The following is a 22,242-nucleotide window of genomic DNA, read 5'->3' as shown; positions in this document are numbered from 1 at the left end:
TATTTTATGTATTTTGGGGATGTGCTTTTACATCGCCATTATAACATCTTTGTAGTAAATGAAGTTTATACATTGAGGAGCTTTATCTTCTTGCCCTTACATTTGCCAGCTTCTGATATGGAGTCTGCAGCGCTCACTTCCTGGTTCCCCTTCTGGTGTCTTCTGGGTAGGATGATGTCAGAGGGCGTGTCCTCCCTACACCAGGAAGCACTGGAGTGGCCGCGGCTGCTGCTCCTGTGGCTCCTGTGAGCCGTGTGTGGCGCCGGGTGATGCGGGTTTGGCTTGATGTGAGCAGGCGTGTAACCCGGCACCCGGCACGTTATGTCCACGGTCCCCCGAGGAAGCGGTGACACGTGTAGGGGTTTCCTGCCCTCACCTGCCCTGGGCTTGGTAACCACTTGGTAAGCTCTGGATATGGTTGTATTGCTCTTATAATGGGATGTACTATGATGTTTGGTCTCTACTTGACTATTAGTAGCATCCCTGGTGGGGGCGCTGTGGGGTCACCATCTGGGTGAGTGGCGATAACATACCTGAGCTCTATATGGCTGCACTATCTGGGGAGATGTGTGGCGCTTTCACCCTCCTCTGTCGTTTGTCCTGTTTAGCTGTAGCACCCGGCGTTGCCCTGGATAGTAACTGTCTCTCTCCCAGTCTCTCTGTCTGTACCAGTCTCTGTATCAGTTTCTCTCTCTGTGTGTCTGTGTCTCTTTCCCTGCCTGTGTCTGTCTGTCTCTTTGACTGTCTCTCTCTATCCGTCTCTTTCCTGTCTGTCTCTCTCTATCCGTCTCCCCACCGACATCTTATTACCTCACACATAAGCTTCTTATACTAACAATGTCCTTTGTTCCTATAACAACCAATTACAGTTCCTATTAATAACCTAATAGCTTGCAGCTCCATTGACATTAATGGAGGCAGGATTTTTGGAGAGTAACTGTAAAGGGCAGGGTTAAATTTTCCCGTCAAACCATAGTCTATGATGTTCCCTGAGTCACATGGGGTGTCTGTGCAAAATTTTGTGATTGTAAATGCGATGGTGCAGATTTCTTTAGCGGACATACACCCATAGGTACACGCATACATACATACTCAGCTTTATATATTAGACCAGCTGTAGTACCCGAGCGTTGCCCGGGATAGTAACTGTCTCTCTCCCAGTCTGTCTGTCTCTCTCCCAGTCTGTCTGTCTCTCTCCCGGTCTGTCTGTCTCTCTCCCGGTCTGTCTGTCTCTCTCCCGGTCTGTCTGTCTCTCTCCCGGTCTGTCTGTCTCTCTCCCGGTCTGTCTGTCTCTCTCCCGGTCTGTCTGTCTCTCTCCCGGTCTGTCTGTCTCTCTCCCGGTCTGTCTGTCTCTCTCCCGGTCTGTCTGTCTCTCTCCCGGTCTGTCTGTCTCTCTCCCGGTCTGTCTGTCTCTCTCCCGGTCTGTCTGTCTCTCTCCCGGTCTGTCTGTCTCTCTCCCGGTCTCTTTCCCTGGTCTCAATAAGGAGGTAAGCTGAGCTCAACTGCTTAGTCTGGTGCTCAGGAGGAAAAAGCAATCCAATATATAGAAAACCCTGGCACACAGTTCAAGAAAAAATTAATCAGTCAATGGGTTTGTCGTATGCTCGTGGTTTATTCACAAATTGTAGAGGTGACAAAAAGTGTGTAGCAAATCACATTAAACGGTTCTCTCCAACGCTTCGGCTCATGATAGAGCCTTCATCAGGGACATAATTACACTAAATAAACAGGGTATAACAAGGAGATTTCAATCTCATTATGACATGAAAAATGAACATACAATTGTGAGATAAGTAACAAGTCTCTGTCTGTCTCTCCACTGGCATCATATTACCTCACACATAAGCTTCTTATACTATGACTGTCATTTGTTGCTATATCAACCAATCACAGCTCCTATTAATAGCCTGTAGCTCACAGCTCCATTTACTTTAATAGAGGCAGGTTTTTTGAAGAGTAACTGTAAAGCGCAGGGTTAAATTTTCTTGTCAAAATATAATCTATGCCGTTCCCTGAGTCAAATGGGGTGTCTGTGCAAACTTTTGTGATTTGTAAATGCGACGGTGTGGATTACTTTAGCGAACATATACATACACATACATACATACATACATACATACATACACTCAGCTTTATATATTAGACTAGAAATAATCCCATCGGGAGTGTGGTGACATGAACATCTGTCTATGCTTAGTGGTGCTGACAGGAGCAGTGGACATGTGTCACACCGTTTGCGCTTTTGGGGCTAATTAAATATGTTAAAGGCTGTGTGTATTTTTATTGTGAACTAGCTGTAGTACCTGGGCGTTGCCCGGGATAGTAACTGTCTCTCTGTCTGTCTCACATCTTCGTCTGCCTGTGTCTCTCTTTCTCTCTCCTTCCCCCCCCCCGTCTGTGTCCCTTCCCCCCCCGTCGGTGTCTCCTCCCCCCTCCCGTGTGTGTCTCCTCCCCCCCCCCCGTCTGTGTCTCCTTCCCCCCCCCGTCTGTGTCTCCTTCCCCCCCCCCCGTCTGTGTCTCCTCCCCCCCCCGTCTGTGTCTCCTTCCCCCCCCCGTCTGTGTCTCCTTCCCCCCCCCCCCGTCTGTGTCTCCTTCCCCTCCCCCGTCTGTGTCTCCTTCCCCTCCCCCGTCTGTGTCTCCTTCCCCCCCCCCCCCCGTCTGTGTCTCCTTCCCCCCCCCCCCGTCTGTGTCTCCTTCCCCCCCCCCGTCTGTGTCTCCTTCCCCCCCCCGTCTGTGTCTCCTTCCCCCCCCCCGTCTGTGTCTCCTTCCCCCCCCCCGTCTGTGTCTCCTTCCCCCCCCCCGTCTGTGTCTCCTTCCCCCCCCCCGTCTGTGTCTCCTTCCCCCCCCCGTCTGTGTCTCCTTCCCCCCCCCCCCGTCTGTGTCTCCTTCCCCCCCCCCGTCTGTGTCTCCTTCCCCCCCCCCGTCTGTGTCTCCTTCCCCCCCCCCGTCTGTGTCTCCTTCCCCCCCCCCGTCTGTGTCTCCTTCCCCCCCCCCGTCTGTGTCTCCTTCCCCCCCCCCGTCTGTGTCTCCTTCCCCCCCGTCTGTGTCTCCTTCCCCCCCGTCTGTGTCTCCTTCCCCCCCGTCTGTGTCTCCTTCCCCCCCGTCTGTGTCTCCTTCCCCCCCGTCTGTGTCTCCTTCCCCCCCGTCTGTGTCTCCTTCCCCCCCGTCTGTGTCTCCTTCCCCCCCGTCTGTGTCTCCTTCCCCCCCGTCTGTGTCTCCTTCCCCCCCGTCTGTGTCTCCTTCCCCCCCGTCTGTGTCTCCTTCCCCCCCGTCTGTGTCTCCTTCCCCCCCCGTCTGTGTCTCCTTCCCCCCCGTCTGTGTCTCCTTCCCCCCCGTCTGTGTCTCCTTCCCCCCCGTCTGTGTCTCCTTCCCCCCCGTCTGTGTCTCCTTCCCCCCGTCTGTGTCTCCTTCCCCCCCGTCTGTGTCTCCTTCCCCCCCGTCTGTGTCTCCTTCCCCCCCGTCTGTGTCTCCTTCCCCCCCGTCTGTGTCTCCTTCCCCCCCGTCTGTGTCTCCTTCCCCCCCGTCTGTGTCTCCTTCCCCCCCGTCTGTGTCTCCTTCCCCCCCGTCTGTGTCTCCTTCCCCCCCGTCTGTGTCTCCTTCCCCCCCGTCTGTGTCTCCTTCCCCCCCGTCTGTGTCTCCTTCCCCCCCGTCTGTGTCTCCTTCCCCCCCGTCTGTGTCTCCTTCCCCCCCGTCTGTGTCTCCTTCCCCCCCGTCTGTGTCTCCTTCCCCCCCGTCTGTGTCTCCTTCCCCCCCGTCTGTGTCTCCTTCCCCCCCGTCTGTGTCTCCTTCCCCCCCGTCTGTGTCTCCTTCCCCCCCGTCTGTGTCTCCTTCCCCCCCGTCTGTGTCTCCTTCCCCCCGTCTGTGTCTCCTTCCCCCCCGTCTGTGTCTCCTTCCCCCCGTCTGTGTCTCCTTCCCCCCCGTCTGTGTCTCCTTCCCCCCCGTCTGTGTCTCCTTCCCCCCCCGTCTGTGTCTCCTTCCCTCCCCGTTTGTGTCTCCTTCCCTCCCCGTCTGTGTCTCCTTCCCCCCCCGTCTGTGTCTCCTTCCCCCCCGTCTGTGTCTCCTTCCCCCCCGTCTGTGTCTCCTTCCCCCCCGTCTGTGTCTCCTTCCCCCCCGTCTGTGTCTCCTTCCCCCCCGTCTGTGTCTCCTTCCCCCCCGTCTGTGTCTCCTTCCCCCCCGTCTGTGTCTCCTTCCCCCCCGTCTGTGTCTCCTTCCCCCCCGTCTGTGTCTCCTTCCCCCCCGTCTGTGTCTCCTTCCCCCCCGTCTGTGTCTCCTTCCCCCCCCGTCTGTGTCTCCTTCCCCCCCCGTCTGTGTCTCCTTCCCCCCCCGTCTGTGTCTCCTTCCCCCCCCCGTCTGTGTCTCCTTCCCCCCCCCCCGTCTGTGTCTCCTTCCCCCCCCCCGTCTGTGTCTCCTTCCCCCCCCCCGTCTGTGTCTCCTTCCCCCCCCCCCCGTCTGTGTCTCCTTCCCCCCCCCCCCCGTCTGTGTCTCCTTCCCCCCCCCCCCCCCGTCTGTGTCTCCTTCCCCCCCCCCCCCCGTCTGTGTCTCCTTCCCCCCCCCCCCCCCCCGTCTGTGTCTCCTTCCCCCCCCCCCCCCCCCGTCTGTGTCTCCTTCCCCCCCCCCCCCCGTCTGTGTCTCCTTCCCCCCCCCCCCCCCGTCTGTGTCTCCTTCCCCCCCCCCCGTCTGTGTCTCCTTCCCCCCCCCGTCTGTGTCTCCTCCCCCTCCCGTCTGTGTCTCCTCCCCCTCCCGTCTGTGTCTCCTCCCCCTCCCGTCTGTGTCTCCTCCCCCTCCCGTCTGTGTCTCCTCCCCCTCCCGTCTGTGTCTCCTCCCCCTCCCGTCTGTGTCTCCTCCCCCTCCCGTCTGTGTCTCCTCCCCCTCCCGTCTGTGTCTCCTCCCCCTCCCGTCTGTGTCTCCTCCCCCTCCCGTCTGTGTCTCCTCCCCCTCCCGTCTGTGTCTCCTCCCCCTCCCGTCTGTGTCTCCTCCCCCTCCCGTCTGTGTCTCCTCCCCCTCCCGTCTGTGTCTCCTCCCCCTCCCGTCTGTGTCTCCTCCCCCTCCCGTCTGTGTCTCCTTCCCCCCCCGTCTGTGTCTCCTTCCCCCCCCCCCCCGTCTGTGTCTCCTTCCCCCCCCCCCCCCGTCTGTGTCTCCCCCCCCCCGTCTGTGTCTCCCCCCCCCCCGTCTGTGTCTCCCCCCCCCCCCGTCTGTGTCTCCCCCCCCCCGTCTGTGTCTCCTTCCCCCCCGTCTGTGTCTCCTTCCCCCCCGTCTGTGTCTCCTTCCCCCCCGTCTGTGTCTCCTTCCCCCCCGTCTGTGTCTCCTTCCCCCCCGTCTGTGTCTCCTTCCCCCCCGTCTGTGTCTCCTTCCCCCCCGTCTGTGTCTCCTCCCCCCCCCCCCCCGTCTGTGTCTCCTTCCCCCCCCCCCGTCTGTGTCTCCTTCCCCCCCCCCGTCTGTGTCTCCTTCCCCCCCCCCCCGTCTGTGTCTCCTTCCCCCCCCCCCGTCTGTGTCTCCTTCCCCCCCCCCCCCCCGTCTGTGTCTCCTTCCCCCCCCCCACCCCCGTCTGTGTCTCCTTCCCCCCCCCCCCCCCCGTCTGTGTCTCCTTCCCCCCCCCCCCCGTCTGTGTCTCCTTCCCCCCCCCCCCCCCCCCCGTCTGTGTCTCCTTCCCCCCCCCCCCCCCCGTCTGTGTCTCCTTCCCCCCCCCCCCCACCGTCTGTGTCTCTCCTTGTCTCTTTCTGTCTCTCTATCGGTCTCCCCACTGACATCTTATTACTTTACACATAAGTTTCTGACAGTTGCTATTAATAGCCTGTAGCTCCCACCTCCATTAATTTTAATGGAGGCAGGATTTTTGTAGAGTAACTGTAAAGCGCGGGGTTAAATTTTCCCATCCAAACATTGTCTATGACGTTCCCTGTGTCACATGGAGTGTCTGTGCAAAATTTCGTGATTGTAAATGCGACCGTGCAGATTCCTTTAGCGGACATACATACATACATACACTCAGCTTTATATGTTAGACTAGCTGTACTACCCGGGCGTTGCCCGGGATAGTAACTGTCTGTCTCTGATGTCTGTCTCTGATGTCTGTCTCTGATGTCTGTCTCTGACGTCTGTCTCTGACGTCTGTCTCTGACGTCTGTCTCTGACGTCTGTCTCTGACGTCTGTCTCTGACGTCTGTCTCTGACGTCTGTCTCTGACGTCTGTCTCTGACGTCTGTCTCTGACGTCTGTCTCTGACGTCTGTCTGTCTGTCTCTCTCTGTCTCGTTCCCCAACATCTTATTACCTCACATAAGCTTTTTATACTAACAATTTATTTTGTTTCTTTAGCAACCACTCACAGCTGCTATTAGTAACCTAATAGCTCGCAGCTCCATTGACTTTAATGGAGGCAGGTTTTTTGGAGAGTAAGTGTAAAGCACGGGGTTACATTTTCCTGTCAAAACATAGTCCACGACGCTCCCTGGGTCACGTGAGGCGTCTGTGCAACACTTCGTGATTGTAAATGCGACGGTGCGGATTCCTTTAGCGGACATACACACGCGCACACACAAACACTCACTCAGCTTTATATATTTATAAACATAAAGTGTACATATATTTTTTTTAAAAAAAAATTTTTTCTCTCATCAGTGCCGCTATGTCTCATCCGCAACTGGCAAATATGTATGTATATGTGTGTGTATATGGCTGTACGCTGTGTGTATGTGGCATCTGTGTATAATATGTGTGTGTATATGGATGTACGCAGTGTACGTGTCTGTGTGTGCGTATGTACATCGTGTGCAGAATTATTGGGCAAGTTGTATTTTAGAGGATGTTTTTTTATTATTGATCAACAGCAATGCTTTTTTTAGATTTGGCTATCTTAGGATGATATCTGTTTGTGCAGGTAACTATTAAGGCCGCTTTACACGCAGCGACATTGCTAGCGATGTCGCTGGTGAAAGCACCCTCCCCCGTCTGTTGTGCGTCACAGGCAAATCGCTGCCAATGGCGAACAACATCGCTAGTACCCATCACACGGACTTACCTGCCTAGCGATGTCGCTGTGGCCAGCAAACCGCCTCCTGTCTAAGGGGGCGGTTCCTGCGGCGTCACAGCAGCGTCACACGGCAGCCGTCCAATAGAAGCGGAGGGGCGGAGAGCAGCCGAAAGAAAGTGACGCCCACCTCATTGCCAGAGCAGGTACGGTGTTGATCCTCGTTTCTGGGGTGTCACACGTAGCGTTGTGTGCTGCCTCAGGAACGACAAACAACCTGCGTCCTGCAACAGCAACGATATTTTGGATTAGAACGATGTGTCAACGATCAACGATTAGGTGAGTATTTTTGATCGTTAGCGGTCGTTCGTACGTTTCTGTAGAGCCCCGCATTATCTTCAGGTCACCTCAGGGTCTTCAGGGACTCCACGTGATGGGAATCTTCTGGCCGCAGGTAGGTCAGGTTAACTTCTATGGGAATCGTGACGCCACTCTCGGTATTTGCGGTCATGGGGTGACCGCCACTGCAGTTTGGGGAGCGCCTGGGGCTGATGGTAGATGCAGTCAGTTGTTGTGGCCTCCTGAGAGTGAGGCTGGCCCCAGGGCTCAGTGTTAGTGTGTAGTACCACAGGTCGCAGAAGAACTCACACACAGGCAGCAATGTCTTTCAAGGTTTTTACTCACTTTCAGATGGTAGCTGTGAGTCAACCCGGGCAATGCTATGATAAACCAGGTGGAACCAGGTATCCCTTCGGCTGATGTAGGGGTGACTGCTGACTCTCCTTCCTAGCCCTTCTTGTTTTGAGGGGACCCCGACTTGGAGTCCTTCGGGATCACCCAGGGAAGTTGCAACTGCCGTTCTCCCCTTTCTGACCCGTTTGCTGACAGCGTGGACCAAGGATAAGATGGCTCCAGGCTCGATCCTCTTTATGGGCCCCCTTGTTGCTGTTGATGCTGCGGGTTCTGTGTAGGTTGGTGAGGCACATACAGTACCCTCACCAGCAGGTTCAGCAGGCCAAGTAAATGGGTTCCTGCTCTGGGGACCTGTTTCCCCGTGCGGGCTTGGTTTACCGGCAGTCCCCTTATTCAGCCACCTCTTGCTACTGCCCTAGGTGGTTTTCAGGCGGCACCGCTGGGTAGCTTCTCTTCCCCCGCCAGCAGCCACTACAGGTGCAGGGTCTGACAGGGTCCTGCTCCTCCGCTCTACCCTGCAGACGCGGCTCCTCCACTCCTTCTCCTTTGGCTGCCACTGCACATCTCCCTGTCTCCAGTCCCACTACCCACCACTAGCTGAGATGCGAGGGCCACGCCCCCTCCCTGAGTCTGCCCAGGGGTCCCCTCTAAGCTGTGGGTGTGTTCCTGGTTACTTCGTGTCTGCGTGTTCACACCCTAGTCAGCCTTTGTGTTGTACTCACTCAGCCTGAGTGCAGTACTCAGTGGTGCCACATTTCACACGCAACGACGTCGCTAACGAGGCCGGATGTGTGTCACGAATTCCGTGACCCCCAAAGACAACTAGTTAGCGATGACGTTGCGTGTAAAGCCCCCTTTACTGTGCAGAATTATTAGGCAACTTAATTTCTGACATGCAAAACGCAAAAAAATTAGTGACCAATATAGCCACCTTTCTTTAAGATGACACTCAACAGCCGACCAGCCATAGATTCTGTCAGTTGCTTGATCTGTTTACGGTCAACATTGTGTGCAGCAGCCACTACAGCCTCACTGTAGATCTCACATTTTATGAGGGCCCACAGGTTCTCTATGGGTTTCAGATCAGGTGAACAAGGGGGCCGTGTCATTAATTTTTTTTCATCTTTAAGGCTTTGTGCGCACTAGAAATGTGAAGTTTCTCAAGTTTCTTGAGAAACTTCTGGGAGTGGAAGATTTCCGGACCTCCGGAAAAAATCCGCACCAAATCCGCGAATTTGCCGCAATTTTCCCGCAGGTTGTTCCCTACGGATTTTGCAGACTGTACTGCAGAAATCTGCAGGTACCTGCGGAAAAGAATTGACATGCCCATTTTCTCAAGAAATTTTCTCAAGAAAATCTTCTCAAGGAAATTTCTTGAGAAAATCCGCAGCGTGCGTGGATTTTTTTTCTCATAGGATTTGTAGGATTTGCTGGGAAATGTCTGCACAAAGATTGCAGACATTTCTCAAGACATTTCCGCAGCAAATCCGTGGGTAAAACTGCCTAGTGCGCACATAGCCTTAGACCTTTACTGGCCAGCCACGCTGTGGAGTAGTTGGATGCATGTGATGGAGCATTGTCCTGCATGAAAATCATGTTTTTCTTGAACGATAGCGACTTCTTCCTGTACCACTGCTTGAAGAAGTTGTCTTCCAGAAACTGGCAGTAGGTCTGGGAGTTGAGCTTCACTCCATCCTCAACCCGAAAAGGTCCCACAAGTTCATCTTTGATACCAGCCTTGCTGGTGTCAGAGTGGAGCTCTCTGCCCTTTACTGATCCAGCCTCTGGCCCATCCATCTGCCCATCAAGAGTCACTCTCATTTCATCAGTCCATAAAACCTTTGAAAAATCAGTCTTAGGCTATGTTCACACATTGCGTTTTTTACCTGCGGTTTTGGTCCGTTTTTGCTGCATAAATTTCTTGAGAAATTCTTGTAACCTTTCTGCAGACATTCCCAGCAAAACCTATGGGAAAAAAATTAGCTGTGCGCACACTGCGTTTTTTTTCTTAAGAAAATTCTTTCAGTAGATTTTCTTAAGAAAAAGAATGAGCATGTCCCTTTTTTTCTGCAGCCAACTGCGTTAGTTACCATAGATAATGGCACAATAATCGAGGGAGGAACCAGCGGTAAAAACGCACCAAATCGCGGTAAAAACGCAGGTGCGTTTTTGATGCGTTTTTTAACGCAGGTGCGCTATTCCTTCACTCAAGAAATTTTCTTAAGAAGAATCCTTTTTCTCTGACGCCTCATTGGGGGACACAGGACCATGGGTGTTATGCTGCTTATCCATAGGAGGACACTAAGTAGATGCAAAGATGTTAGCTCCTCCCCTGCAGTATACACCCCCTGGCCGGGCCAGGCTACTTCAGTTTTAGGCTATGTGCACACGTTGCTTTTTTTTTCAGCGCGGAAAAAAATGCACCCTCTGGCAGAGGGGAGAATTGTAAACAATGCTTTTTGAAAAAAAACGCACCGAAAACGCATGCGTTTTTCATGCGTTTTTTTTAGGTGCGTTTTTTAAGACTTGTCAGTGTTAATAAAGTTGGTTGAACACAGACCTTTGGAATGGAAGGAGCACCATTTGAATTTTAGAAAAGTTGAAATAAACTTCGCGCACCATGTCACATTAGCAGGGCCTCTTGGGTACCTATACATCAGGAAACCCCCCACAAGTGACCCCATTTTGGAATCTGCACCCCTCAAGGAGTTTATTCCGGAGTATATTAAGCATTTTGAATCCACAGCTACTTCACCCAAAATGTTGCTGTAGCAACAATATTCTCACTGTTGGGCTATGTGGCTGCTGTGGACTTTAGCTCTATTCTACCTGCAGAGAGCACTCTCGTCTCCACAGCATAAATTGACATGCAGAGGCTCGGGAAGCCACGCCACTGGTCAGTTTATGCTGCGGAGAAAAGAAGCACAGTGGGCATGGGATTTCCAAAAATCTTTCCACTGTGCTTCTACTGCACAACGCAGCGTTATGGACGCAGGGAAAACACTCAGCGCCCAAACCACTGCAAAACCCGATTGTGGGCACACAGCCAAAAAAGCGTCAATGGATGAATGGATGTCAAATATATATATAACGTCCCACCCCACTGCATATTCTAAGCTGGCACCTTTGGTACCTTTCATGTGGCACTAAAGGGTGCCTAGCCTAGTATTTATCCCCCCCAAAAAAAAACAATGAAAAAAATGGCGTGGGGTCCCCCCTATTTTTGATAGGCAGCTAGGGTAAAGCAGACAGCTGTAGCCTGCAAACCACAGCTGGCAGCTTCATCTTGTCTGGTGATCAATTTGGAGGGCTCCCCAGGCTTTTTTTTTTTTATAAATGAAGAATTTAAAAAAAAATAACGTGGGGTCCCCCCAAATTAGATCATCAGCCAAGGTGAAGCTGACAGCTGGGGTCTGGTATTCTCAGGGTGGGAAGAGCCATTGTTATTGGACTCTTCCAAACCTAAAAATAGCAGGCCGCAGCCGCCCCAGAAGTGGCACATCCATTAGATGCGCCAATCCTGGCGCTTCGCCCCAACTCATCCCGTTGCCCTGGTGCGGTGGCAAACGGGGTAATAAATGGGGTTGATACCAGATGTGTAATGTCACCTGGCATCAAGCCCAGCAATTAGTTATGTCACGGGGTCTATTTGATACCAGACATAACTAATTGACAGTAAACAAAAGCAAAAAAAAAATGACGACAAAAAAATCTTTATTAGAAAAGACACTCCCCAAATCATTCCCTTGTTCTCCAATTTAACCAAAAAAGTTGAAAAAAAATGGGTCCGCAGAAATCCATTTGGACGTCCCACGTCGGCTCTTGACCGTCTAGAATATGGGGGCACGTTCAGGGAACGTATCCCCCATTTTCTAGGATGGCAGACCCTCCATTTGAGGAGAGTGGGTGCCAAAAACCTGCATCCACTCTCCCCAAGACACAGCTGCAGACTGCCGAGCAGCCAGCACAGCTCTCTGAACACAGTGCTGGCTGTCAGCTGATCTGCACATGTGACCGCACTGACCGGCGTCTGCTGTGAAGGAGGAGGGGGCCGCAGGGGATCAGCGCTGCGACCGGACAGGTAAGGGGGAAAACCGGGGGGGAATAGGGGGTGACCTGGCAGGGCCTGGGGGCATTTTCCAGGTAAATGCCTGCGTTCTGGCATGCCGACAGCCCGCTGGGAAAGCTGAACGCATGCAATTTGCCACTGAAACGCTACGGTTCTAACCGCAGCGTTTCCGCGGTAAAAAACGCAACGTGTGCACACAGCCTTACCTTAGTGTCTATAGGAGGCACATCTCTGCAGACTACTGCAGCAAGAATTTTTTGTTTTTAGAGGGCGACTGTTCCTTTGGGGACCGATTTCCCAAAACCATCAACAGGCGGGAACTCGGAGAGTCGCCTCCCCGTACCCCTCCTGCGACGCTGGATCCTGGGCTGTTACTCACTGGACGACAGGTCTCATGGCACTGATTTTCCAGAGCAGATGAAAACTTCCTCAGCCCCTCTTGCAGGCTCTGAGTTGATACACGTTCTGCACCAAGTGTGACCAGGCATCAGACTGCCATCTCCACAGGAGTTGAGGTGAGATCCTTCCGATTTTCTCCAGTGCCCCAGAGCAGATGAAAGACTTCCTCAGTCCCTCTGGCAGGCTCTGAGTTGATACACGTTCTGTGATCGGGCACAGCAGGCGTCAGACTCTCCACACTGGCTCCCTGACAGGAAATTGGAGCAAAGGTCACACTGACTGGATGCACCTGAGCTGTGATTGCAGACTCCTGCATAGCATTCCACCTGTGGTGGGGGGAGGGGACTCAGTGCAGCCGCAGCTGTGGTACACTTATAGAGGTTTTTCTGTCCACCATTGTTGTGCAGGGCCGGAGGAGGGAAGGGGAGTCCCTTTCCACCATTTTTTGTTTATTATATTTTCTCATGCCTTCTTGTCAGAGCTAAGCCCCGTCCCCCTCCGACACTCGATAAGCCACGCCCTCCTTACACAGGATCTGCAGAGCATTGCTCCCTCTTGTTGTGATCAGAGCCTGTGGGCATCTCAGAGCTGGCTTCCTCCTTCCCAGAACTGGGACGCAGGAGGAGGGGGGGAGGGGTCATCAGGGTTCTGGGTGAGTTATAGCCTCACTTGCATATTAGCTCTGCAGAGCATTGCTCCCTCATTACAATCAGAGTTTGTGGCTCATCAGCCAGGGGCTGCAGTCACATGTTTTTATGCCCTGCACAACTACAGCAACAACTATAAGACGCTGAGCTACTAGGGGATGTTAGAACCTCTTCCTTCTGTGAGTCCGGTGCCCCTGTAGCTTACCACCACCACCACCACCGCAGCAACCGCTCCCAGCCCAGAGCCTACGGCTCCCAGTCCCCCCCGGAATGGGCACAGTTCCCAGAACCTGGTGCTGCTGTGACGCCCTGGGCAAGCCAGGGGTCACAGGTCAACACACCACCACACCCTACACCCCAGTTAGGAACATCAAAGCTAACCCAAAATCCTTGTTGCCTTCCTCCAGGGGCTGATGTTCACACCAGGGGGTGGGCCAGGCGGTTGGCTCCGCCCACCGAGGAGTTCACAGCCCTGGAGGCGGGAGAAACCAAGCAGATAGCGTTTGGAGGAGGAAGTGGAAGGAGTAAACATGAGTTGAGTTAAGGAAGTGAAGTGGGAGAGGAGCAAAGGAGAAAACTGGAGAAAAGGAGTAAAAGTGAGAGTAGAAAAGCCTGAAGTTGGTCCAGCTGTGTGCAGGACAGAGTCAGCAAGGTCAGCAACGGCGGTGATTGTCCGGAGGGGTGACCGTTTGGAAGTTCCTGGAAGGACCGCGGACAGGTGGTGGCCCGGCGGTCTGGAGCAGTGTACAAAGGACAGTCAGCACCAGGGCAGGGGCCTCTTGGACCCCGGCAAGGCTAGGAGTCGCCATAATTTGCCAAATCCGTCAGTGAAGGGGACGTCGATCTCCCAACAACCAAGTCCCGATTGAAGGCAACAGCCCAACCATTACAGTAGAGACACCGCCACCTCCAGGGCACCAGTTTCTAAGGGCCAGCGCCTGCGGGCAAAGAGTAGAGCTCCTCCGGTCCAGCTTGAAGCCGGGGAGCGGGTTACCGGTGGGAACCCATCGAGAACATCAACAACATTAGGTGCAGGAAAAGGGACATCACCGTCACCTACTGGGGAAAGCAAGTGCAGCCGTCCGTGGGAACCGTCTTTCCAGCCGTGTGTTTTACCGAGAACTGTGTCATCGTCTCAGGCTGAGTGAGTACCACAGTGCCGCAAGGCACAGCGCTGCCCCCGCGTCCCTGCGCCCACCAAGCCCTGCATCTCCCACCTCATCACTGGGCCCCGGGATCACCAACCCCTACCCACGGAGGGGCAACACAACAACTTGCTGCTTCACACCATCACTCCCGGGATCCCCACACCGAGCAGCGGTGGTGCTAACAAATCACCACAACCGTGGGTGGCGTCACGGACAATAGACAATATCCCAACAACCCAATCCCCTTTCACTCACGGGCGAGGAGTGCCGCTCGAGAACCCCCGGGATCCGGCCCACCGCTCGAGCCACCACTGAGCAGCAGCAGCCGGACCCGAGCAGAGGGGGTGAGCGCAGTGCTGACACCCTCCTCCCCGCCCGCGACACTGCCTATGCAACATCGTCCTCACACCCCTCGGGGCCCCTGGACAGAACGCAGCCTGATGACACCTCTATAGAGGGTCCTTCTGATAAGAATCAGCCCTCTGCTTCACCGGTTGCAGATCAGAAAATGGGCATGACCCCCCCATGGTTCTCCCTCTGGGGTACACAGATGGGGTTCTCCCACATGTTCCGCGGTCTCTGAGGAGCCGGAGGAAGGGGAATGATGTTTGTACCGGGATGATTCCTTGGTTTCAACCTCCTCGAGCGATCAAGCTGCGATGGACTTATTGCCGCAATCAACCAAAACTCTGCATGTGGAAGATCTCCCATCCACTATTACTGACCCTGCAGTCTCCTTTAAAAGGGTGAAGAAACCTCAAAAAAAAAAAAGATTTTAACGCCGCTTCGGTATCCGTAAACTCATGGAGTCCCGGTACCCCTTTGGCTTAGCTGTCTCTAAGGGCTGGGCTGATCCGGCCTCGGTGGACCCTCACACGGCTTCCGCCTGCCTGAAGGACCACTCTTGTCTTTTACTTGATGGATCCTCCTTCAAGGACCCGACAGACAGACAAGTGGAGCAGCTCGATCACTCTGCCTTCGAGGCCACGGGTCCCTCTCCCCTTCCGTGTGGGTCGCACAGGCACCAGGACTACCAGTTTCCCTCAGACCCTCACAGATGTAACAGTTCACATTGCTGCGGCAGCAGAGTACCTCATGCAGGCCTCCCTCGGCGCTGCTACCTGCGCAGTTATTGCCGCCTCAAATACCATAGCCATCCGTAAGGCCCTCTGGTTCCGATAATGGAGAGCGGAGTCGGTCTCTAAGAAGCTTCACACAGTACTCCTTTCCAGACCGATGGTTTGCCGATCATCTGGACAGGCTCTTTATTTTTTGTCTGACGCCACGGGAGGAAAAGAGTACCTCCCTCCCCCAACTCTAGCCCAGGATGTTTTTTACTAGACACGCAGGGCCCGACCTTCTCAGCCCTCCCCGAGTCCACCTCGTCCTGGCAGTCTAGACAAAGACCGAGGAGTCTCGTCCTCCTCCATCTGGGCCGCCGCCTCAGACCACAAATGGGTGTGATACCTTGTGTCTTCCGGTTACCACATTGAATTCTGGACCCGATCCCCTGGTCAGTCTTTTCTCTCAACCCCCCCCCCTCAAAGGCTCCAAAACACCACGAGGCCTTCTCCTCAGCAATCCACTCCCTCCAAACGGCGGGGGTGATGGTACCTGTTCCGGACGTGGAGAGGTTCAAGGCCTTCTATTCCAACCTCTCGTGGTCCTCAAAAAAGGACGGGTCAGTTCGTCCCATCCTGGACCTCTAACACCTGAGCAAACATGTGCACGTAAGGAGATTCAGAATGGACTTCCTAGGGTCCATTATTACCTTTATGGTCGAAGGAGAATTCCTTGCCTCCCTAGCTATCAGGGACACGTACCTGCACATACCCATCGCTCCAGCTCACCAAAAGTTCCTCCGCTTCGCGGTTCAGGACTTTTTTTTTTTTTTTCTTTTGTGGCCCTACCCTCGGCTCTGCCACAGCACCAAGGGTCTTAACTAAGGTCATGTTGGCCGCCATGAGGGCCCTTCACGCCAGGAGAGTGGCTGTTCTGCCTTGCTTGGATGACCTCCTCAACAAGGGCTCAACCAGCATGCAGATCTCTGTGGCCACCCTATCCCGCTTAGGGCGGCTTCTGACTCCAGTCAAATCATCCCCGGTCCCGTCAAAATCCGTCACCTCCCTGGGCATGTCCCTGGACACTCTTCGAGGCTTGATATTTTCCCCTCAAGACAAGGCGACTGCTCTACAACAAGCGGTACACTGCCCTCTACGTACTCCTCTCGCTCCATACGATGCAGTATGAGAGTGCTAGGTAGGATAGCGGCGGCTATAGAGGCAGTGCTGCTCACTTAGCCACACCACCGCCCACTGCAGCTTGCACTTTTAGATGCCTGGGTCAAGAGTCCCTTTTCCTTGGACGAACTTTTCACCTGACACCTTCAGTCAGGTATGCGCTTTGCTGGTGGCTTCAGTCCTCTTCCATATCGAGAAGGAGTTTTTCTCCCCCAAGTGGACTGGCTACTCCTGACCACGGACGTCCGCCTCTTAGTCTGGGGAGCAGCGTACTGGCTCCACATTGCTTCGGGACATTGGACACCCCAGGAGTCTTCCCTTCCCAGAAATCATCCTGAAAATCAGCGCAATCTTCTCACGCTCAGGTCATTCCCCCCTTCTGCTAGCAGGTCGTTTTTGATTCGGGTCCAATTGGACAATGCAACAGCTGTGGCCTATGTCAATCGGCAGGAAGGTACCAGCAGAAAGACAGCTTATCTCGAGGTCCTCAGGATCCTCACCTGGGCCGAATCGACGGGGGACTGTGTTTTCGGCATTACACATACCGGGAGTAGAGAACTGGGCGGCGGACCTTCTAAGTCGCCAAGGCCTGGCCGCCGGAGAGTGGTTTCTCCACCCAGAAGTGTTCCCACACATTTGCACTCACTGGAGTACACCAGACGTGGATCTAATGGCCTCAAGGTTGAACGCAAAGGTACCCGCGTTCTTAGCCAGGTCACGTGATCCACAGTCCATTGGCGCGGATGCTCTAGTCTCCTGAAGTCGTTTCAGTCTGCCTTACATGTTTTTCGCCTCTGCCCCTGCTGCCGCGAGTAATCAGGAAGATCAAGGCAGAAGGAGTCCCGGTGATACTAATAGCACCGGACTAGCCCAGGTGCGCCTGGTATGCTGAATTAGTAGAATTGCTCATGGCGCCTCGTAAGCATCCCAGACCTGCTGACCCAAGGGCCCATTTCCCATCAGAACTCCAGAGCCCTGAAGCTGACGGCCTGGCCATTGAGACCTGGACTTTAACAAGAGCGAGATTCTCTCCTGCGGTCATCTCCACCATGTACAGTGCCCGAAAGCCGGCCTTCATCCCGTTTTTACCACCATACGTGAAAAACTTTCCTTTCCCAGTGCAGGGAATCTAATGTCCAACCTATGCCTCTGGCGATCCCCAGAATTCTTGATTTTTTTTTTTTTGCAGTCAGGTTGCAAAAGGGGTTGGCCCTCAGCTCCCTTAAGGGGCAGGTTTCATCTCTCTCAGTATTCTATCAATACCGCCTAGCTTGCAATCCGCAAGTCAAGACTGCCCTCAAGGGTGTTTCCCATCTAGTTTCCCTGTATAAACGGTCGCTGGACCCATGGGACCTCAATCTCGTTTTGGACGGTATCCAGAGGTCCCCTTTTAAACCTCTTAAGGAATCTTCTCTTGCTCTTCTCTCCTGGAAGGTAACATTCTTAGTGGCGATTACGTCCATCAGACAAGTTTCAGAACTGGCAGCACTCTCTTGCCGCAAACCCTTCTGATCTTTCATCGGGACAAGGTGGTTCTACGCCCCCTTCCGGATTTTCTTCCGAAGGTTACTTCCCCGTTTCATATGAACGAGGACATTGTTCTGCCTTCCTTTTGTCCACACCCAGTCCATAGGGTGGAAAGGGTTCTATATTCGCTAGACCTTGTGAGGGCTCTCAGATATTATGTACCCAGGACAGCCCCTTTAGGAAGATAGACTACTTGTTCGTCATTCTTGAAAGGCTTAAGAAAGGAGAGGCAGCTTCATAGGCAACGCTGGCTCGCTGGATTCGCTCTGTGATCCAGGAGGTCTACCGCTTGCAACTCAAGCCCATTCCTAGCGGGCTGCGGACTCATTCCACGCAAGCAGTTGGCGCCTCTTGGGCCATTAGGCATCAGTGGAACAGAGGTGTAAGGCTGCGACCTGGTCTTGCCTACATACTGTTTCAAAGCATTACTGAGTCCATACCCAGGCTTCGGCTGAGGCGAACCTAGGTAGGAAAATTCTGTAAACGATAGCCAGGAGCGCCTACTGAGATAGGTACTCTCCTATCTGGGACTGGTTTTTAGTCCTTGGGTTGCGTTTGTTTACCCACCCATGGACTGCTTTAGGACGTCCCATGGTCCTGTGTCCCCCAATGAGGCGTCAGAGAAAAACGGATTTTTGTGTACTCACTGTAAAATTGTTTTCTCTTAGCCATCATTGGGGGACACAGCACCCTTCCTTTTGCCCTGTTGAGCCTTAGCTTTTTTCTGTCTCAGTACTTTTTTGTTATCAGTATTCACTCACTATTTTTGTTACTTGTTCTTCTACTGCTTGTGTACTAAAAGTGAAGTAGCCTGGCTGGGCCAGAGGGTGTATACTGCAGGGGAGGAGCTAACATCTTTGCATCTACTTAGTGTCCTCCTATGGATAAGCAGCATAACACCCATGGTCCTGTGTCCCCCAATGATGGCTAAGAGAAAACGATTTTACAGTGAGTACACAAAAATCCGTTTTTCTAGTGTGCACATAGCCTTAAGATATTTCTTGCCCCAGTCTTGAGGTTTTATCTCATGTTTCTTGGTCAGAGGTGGTGGTTTTTCAGCCTTCCTTACCTTCGCCATGTCCCTGAGTATGGCACACCTTGTGCTTTTTGATACTCCAGTAACGTTGCAGCTCTGAAATATGGCCAAACTGGGGGCAAATGGCATCTTGGCAGCTTCACGCTTGATTTTCCTCAGTTCATGGGCAGTTATTTTGCGCCTTTTATTGCCCAACACACTTCTTGCGACCCTGTTGGCTATTTGCCATGAAACACTTGATTGTTCGGTGATCATGCTTCAAAAGTTTGGCAATTTCAAGACTGCTGCATTCCTCTGCAAGACATCTCACAATTTTAGACTTTTCAGAGCCCATCAAATCTCTCTTCTGACTCATTTTGCAAAAGGAAAGGAAGTTGCCTAATAATTAAGCACACCTTATATAGGGTGTTAGTCATTACACCGCACCCCTCCTCATTACAGAGATGAAAATCACCTGATTTACTTAATTGGTAGTTGGCTCTCAGCCTATACAGCTTGGAGTAGGACAACATGTATAAAAAGTATCATGTGATCAAAATACTCATAATAATTCTGCACACCGTGTGTGTGTGTGTGTGTGTGTGTGTGTGTGTGTGTGTATGTATATGGCTGTACTCTGTGTGTAGGTGGCGTCTGTGTATATGGCTGTACGCTGTGTGCGTGTATATATATGGCTGTACACTGTGTAGGTGGCGTGTGTGTGTATATGTATGTGCTCAGTGTATCCTGCCTGGAAGCTGCAGCAACGTGTATGTCACTGCGCCTGCGCAACTAAAAACCGCTTTACACGCTACGACATTGCTCAAGCGATCCCGTTGCGGTCATGGAATTTGTGATGCACATCCGGCCGCTTTAGCAATATCGTTGCGTGTGACACTTATGAGCGATTTTGAATCGTCGCAAAAACGTTCAAAATCGCTAATCGGTGACATGCCCCCTATTCCCAATTATCATTGCTGCTGCGTGTATGATGTAGTTCGTCGTTCCTGCGGTAGCACACATCGCTATGTGTGACACCGCAGGAACGAGGAACCTCACCTTACCAGCGGCCACCGGCAATGAGGAAGGAAGTAGGTGGGCGGGATGTTACGTCCCGCTCATCTCCGCCCCTCCGCTTCTATTGGGCGCCTGCTTAGTGACGTCGCTGTGACGCTGAATGAACCGCCCCCTTAGAAAGGAGGCGGTCCGCCGGTCACAGCAACGTCGCTAGGCAGATAAGTAGTGTGACGAGTCTGAGCGATGTTGTGCGCCACGGGCAGCGATTTGCCCGTGTCGCACAACCGATTGGGGTGGGTACGGACGCTAGAGATATCGGTAACGATATCGCAGCATGTAAAGCGGCCTTTACAGTGCTGCAGTGCATGCCGGAATAGGTAGACAGAAAAACTGGTGATTATGTATGTAGATATGTATTACATGTATTTTCCATCTCCTTGCTCCTTTTTTGATATTTAATAAAAACATATTCTTTCCATACCTTGATACCTGTGCTTTTTTCCAATCAATTCTGATTTGGAGATGTGATGTTATGTGGGCAAATATAAAGCCTTGTTTGTTTTTCTGTTTGCATGCTTAGTGTAGTTGTTGTCCTGAACCAATGCAATGAGGTCCATTGATGCCTTTAATTTGTTTATAATGTATGGAGGAGCGATCTGAAGAAGAGCTGTATGGAGGAGCGATCTGAGGAAGAGCTTGTATGGAGGAGCTATCTGAGGAAGAGCTTGTATGGAGGAGCGATCTGAGGAAGAGCTTGTATGGAGGAGCGATCTGAGGAAGAGCTTGTATGGAGGAGCGATCTGAGGAAGAGCTTGTATGGAGGAGCGATCTAAGGAAGAGCTTGTATGGAGGAGCGATCTAAGGAAGAGCTTGTATGGAGGAGCGATCTGAGGAAGAGCTTGTATGGAGGAGCGATCTGAGGAAGAGCTTGTATGGAGGAGCGATCTGAGGAAGAGCTTGTATGGAGGAGCGATCTGAGGAAGAGCTTGTATGGAGGAGCGATCTGAGGAAGAGCTTGTATGGAGGAGCGATCTGAGGAAGAGCTTGTATGGAGGAGCGATCTGAGGAAGAGCTTGTATGGAGGAGCGATCTGAGGAAGAGCTTGTATGGAGGAGCGATCTGAGGAAGAGCTTGTATGGAAGAGCGATCTGAGGAAGAGCTTGTATGGAGGAGCGATCTGAGGAAGAGCTTGTATGGAGGAGCGATCTGAGGAAGAGCTTGTATGGAGGAGCGATCTGAGGAAGAGCTTGTATGGAGGAGCGATCTGAGGAAGAGCTTGTATGGAGGAGCGATCTGAGGAAGAGCTTGTATGGAGGAGCGATCTGAGGAAGAGCTTGTATGGAGGAGCGATCTGAGGAAGAGCTTGTATGAAGGAGCGATCTGAGGAAGAGCTTGTATGGAGGAGCGATCTGAGGAAGAGCTTGTATGGAGGAGCGATCTGAGGAAGAGCTTGTATGGAGGAGCGATCTGAGGAAGAGCTTGTATGGAGGAGCGATCTGAGGAAGAGCTTGTATGGAGGAGCGATCTGAGGAAGAGCTTGTATGGAGGAGCGATCTGAGGAAGAGCTTGTATGGAGGAGCGATCTGAGGAAGAGCTTGTATGGAGGAGCGATCTGAGGAAGAGCTTGTATGGAGGAGCGATCTGAGGAAGAGCTTGTATGGAGGAGCGATCTGAGGAAGAGCTTGTATGGAGGAGCGATCTGAGGAAGAGCTTGTATGGAGGAGCGATCTGAGGAAGAGCTTGTATGGAGGAGCGATCTGAGGAAGAGCTTGTATGGAGGAGCGATCTGAGGAAGAGCTTGTATGGAGGAGCGATCTGAGGAAGAGCTTGTATGGAGGAGCGATCTGAGGAAGAGCTTGTATGGAGGAGCGATCTGAGGAAGAGCTTGTATGGAGGAGCGATCTGAGGAAGAGCTTGTATGGAGGAGCGATCTGAGGAAGAGCTTGTATGGAGGAGCGATCTGAGGAAGAGCTTGTATGGAGGAGCGATCTGAGGAAGAGCTGTATGGAGGAGCGATCTGAGGAAGAGCTGTATGGAGGAGCGATCTGAGGAAGAGCTTGTATGGAGGAGCGATCTGAGGAAGAGCTTGTATGGAGGAGCGATCTGAGGAAGAGCTTGTATGGAGGAGCGATCTGAGGAAGAGCTGTATGGAGGAGCGATCTGAGGAAGAGCTGTATGGAGGATATTGTATCAATACTGGAGGATACTAATATCAATATCAATTTTATGTTTTTCTATTGTATCAATTACTTATTTCATGCAATAAAATGCAAATTAAAGATAATTTGTCAGCAGGTTTTTGGTCCCCCATCTGAGACCAGCATAATGTAGCGACAGACCCTCCTTCTAAGATGTCAGAGTATGATACCAACCACAATCTGTCCATAGATATATAGTGTAATAGTGGCTTCACCATTTTAAAGCTCAACCTAAAATGAAGCCAGAAGCTTCGAGTAATCAGTAAAATAAACTTTTGTTAAGCAGCTTTATGGATAAAACACATCCAACAGAGAAAACCGGT

At 52.8% G+C, this 22,242-nt stretch overlaps 1 protein-coding gene across 1 annotated transcript in view; it reads left to right on the top strand.

The window, feature by feature from the left end:
* The window catches only part of LOC142257173 (uncharacterized), a 117,642-nt gene that overhangs the window by 76,249 nt on the left and 19,151 nt on the right, over positions 1-22,242 (top strand). The gene's annotated exons all lie outside the window — the stretch shown is intronic.

Source organism: Anomaloglossus baeobatrachus, chromosome 1, assembly GCF_048569485.1.
Source record: "Anomaloglossus baeobatrachus isolate aAnoBae1 chromosome 1, aAnoBae1.hap1, whole genome shotgun sequence".
Lineage (NCBI taxonomy): Eukaryota > Metazoa > Chordata > Amphibia > Anura > Aromobatidae > Anomaloglossus > Anomaloglossus baeobatrachus.
This window is presented reverse-complemented; position numbering and strand designations above follow the sequence as displayed.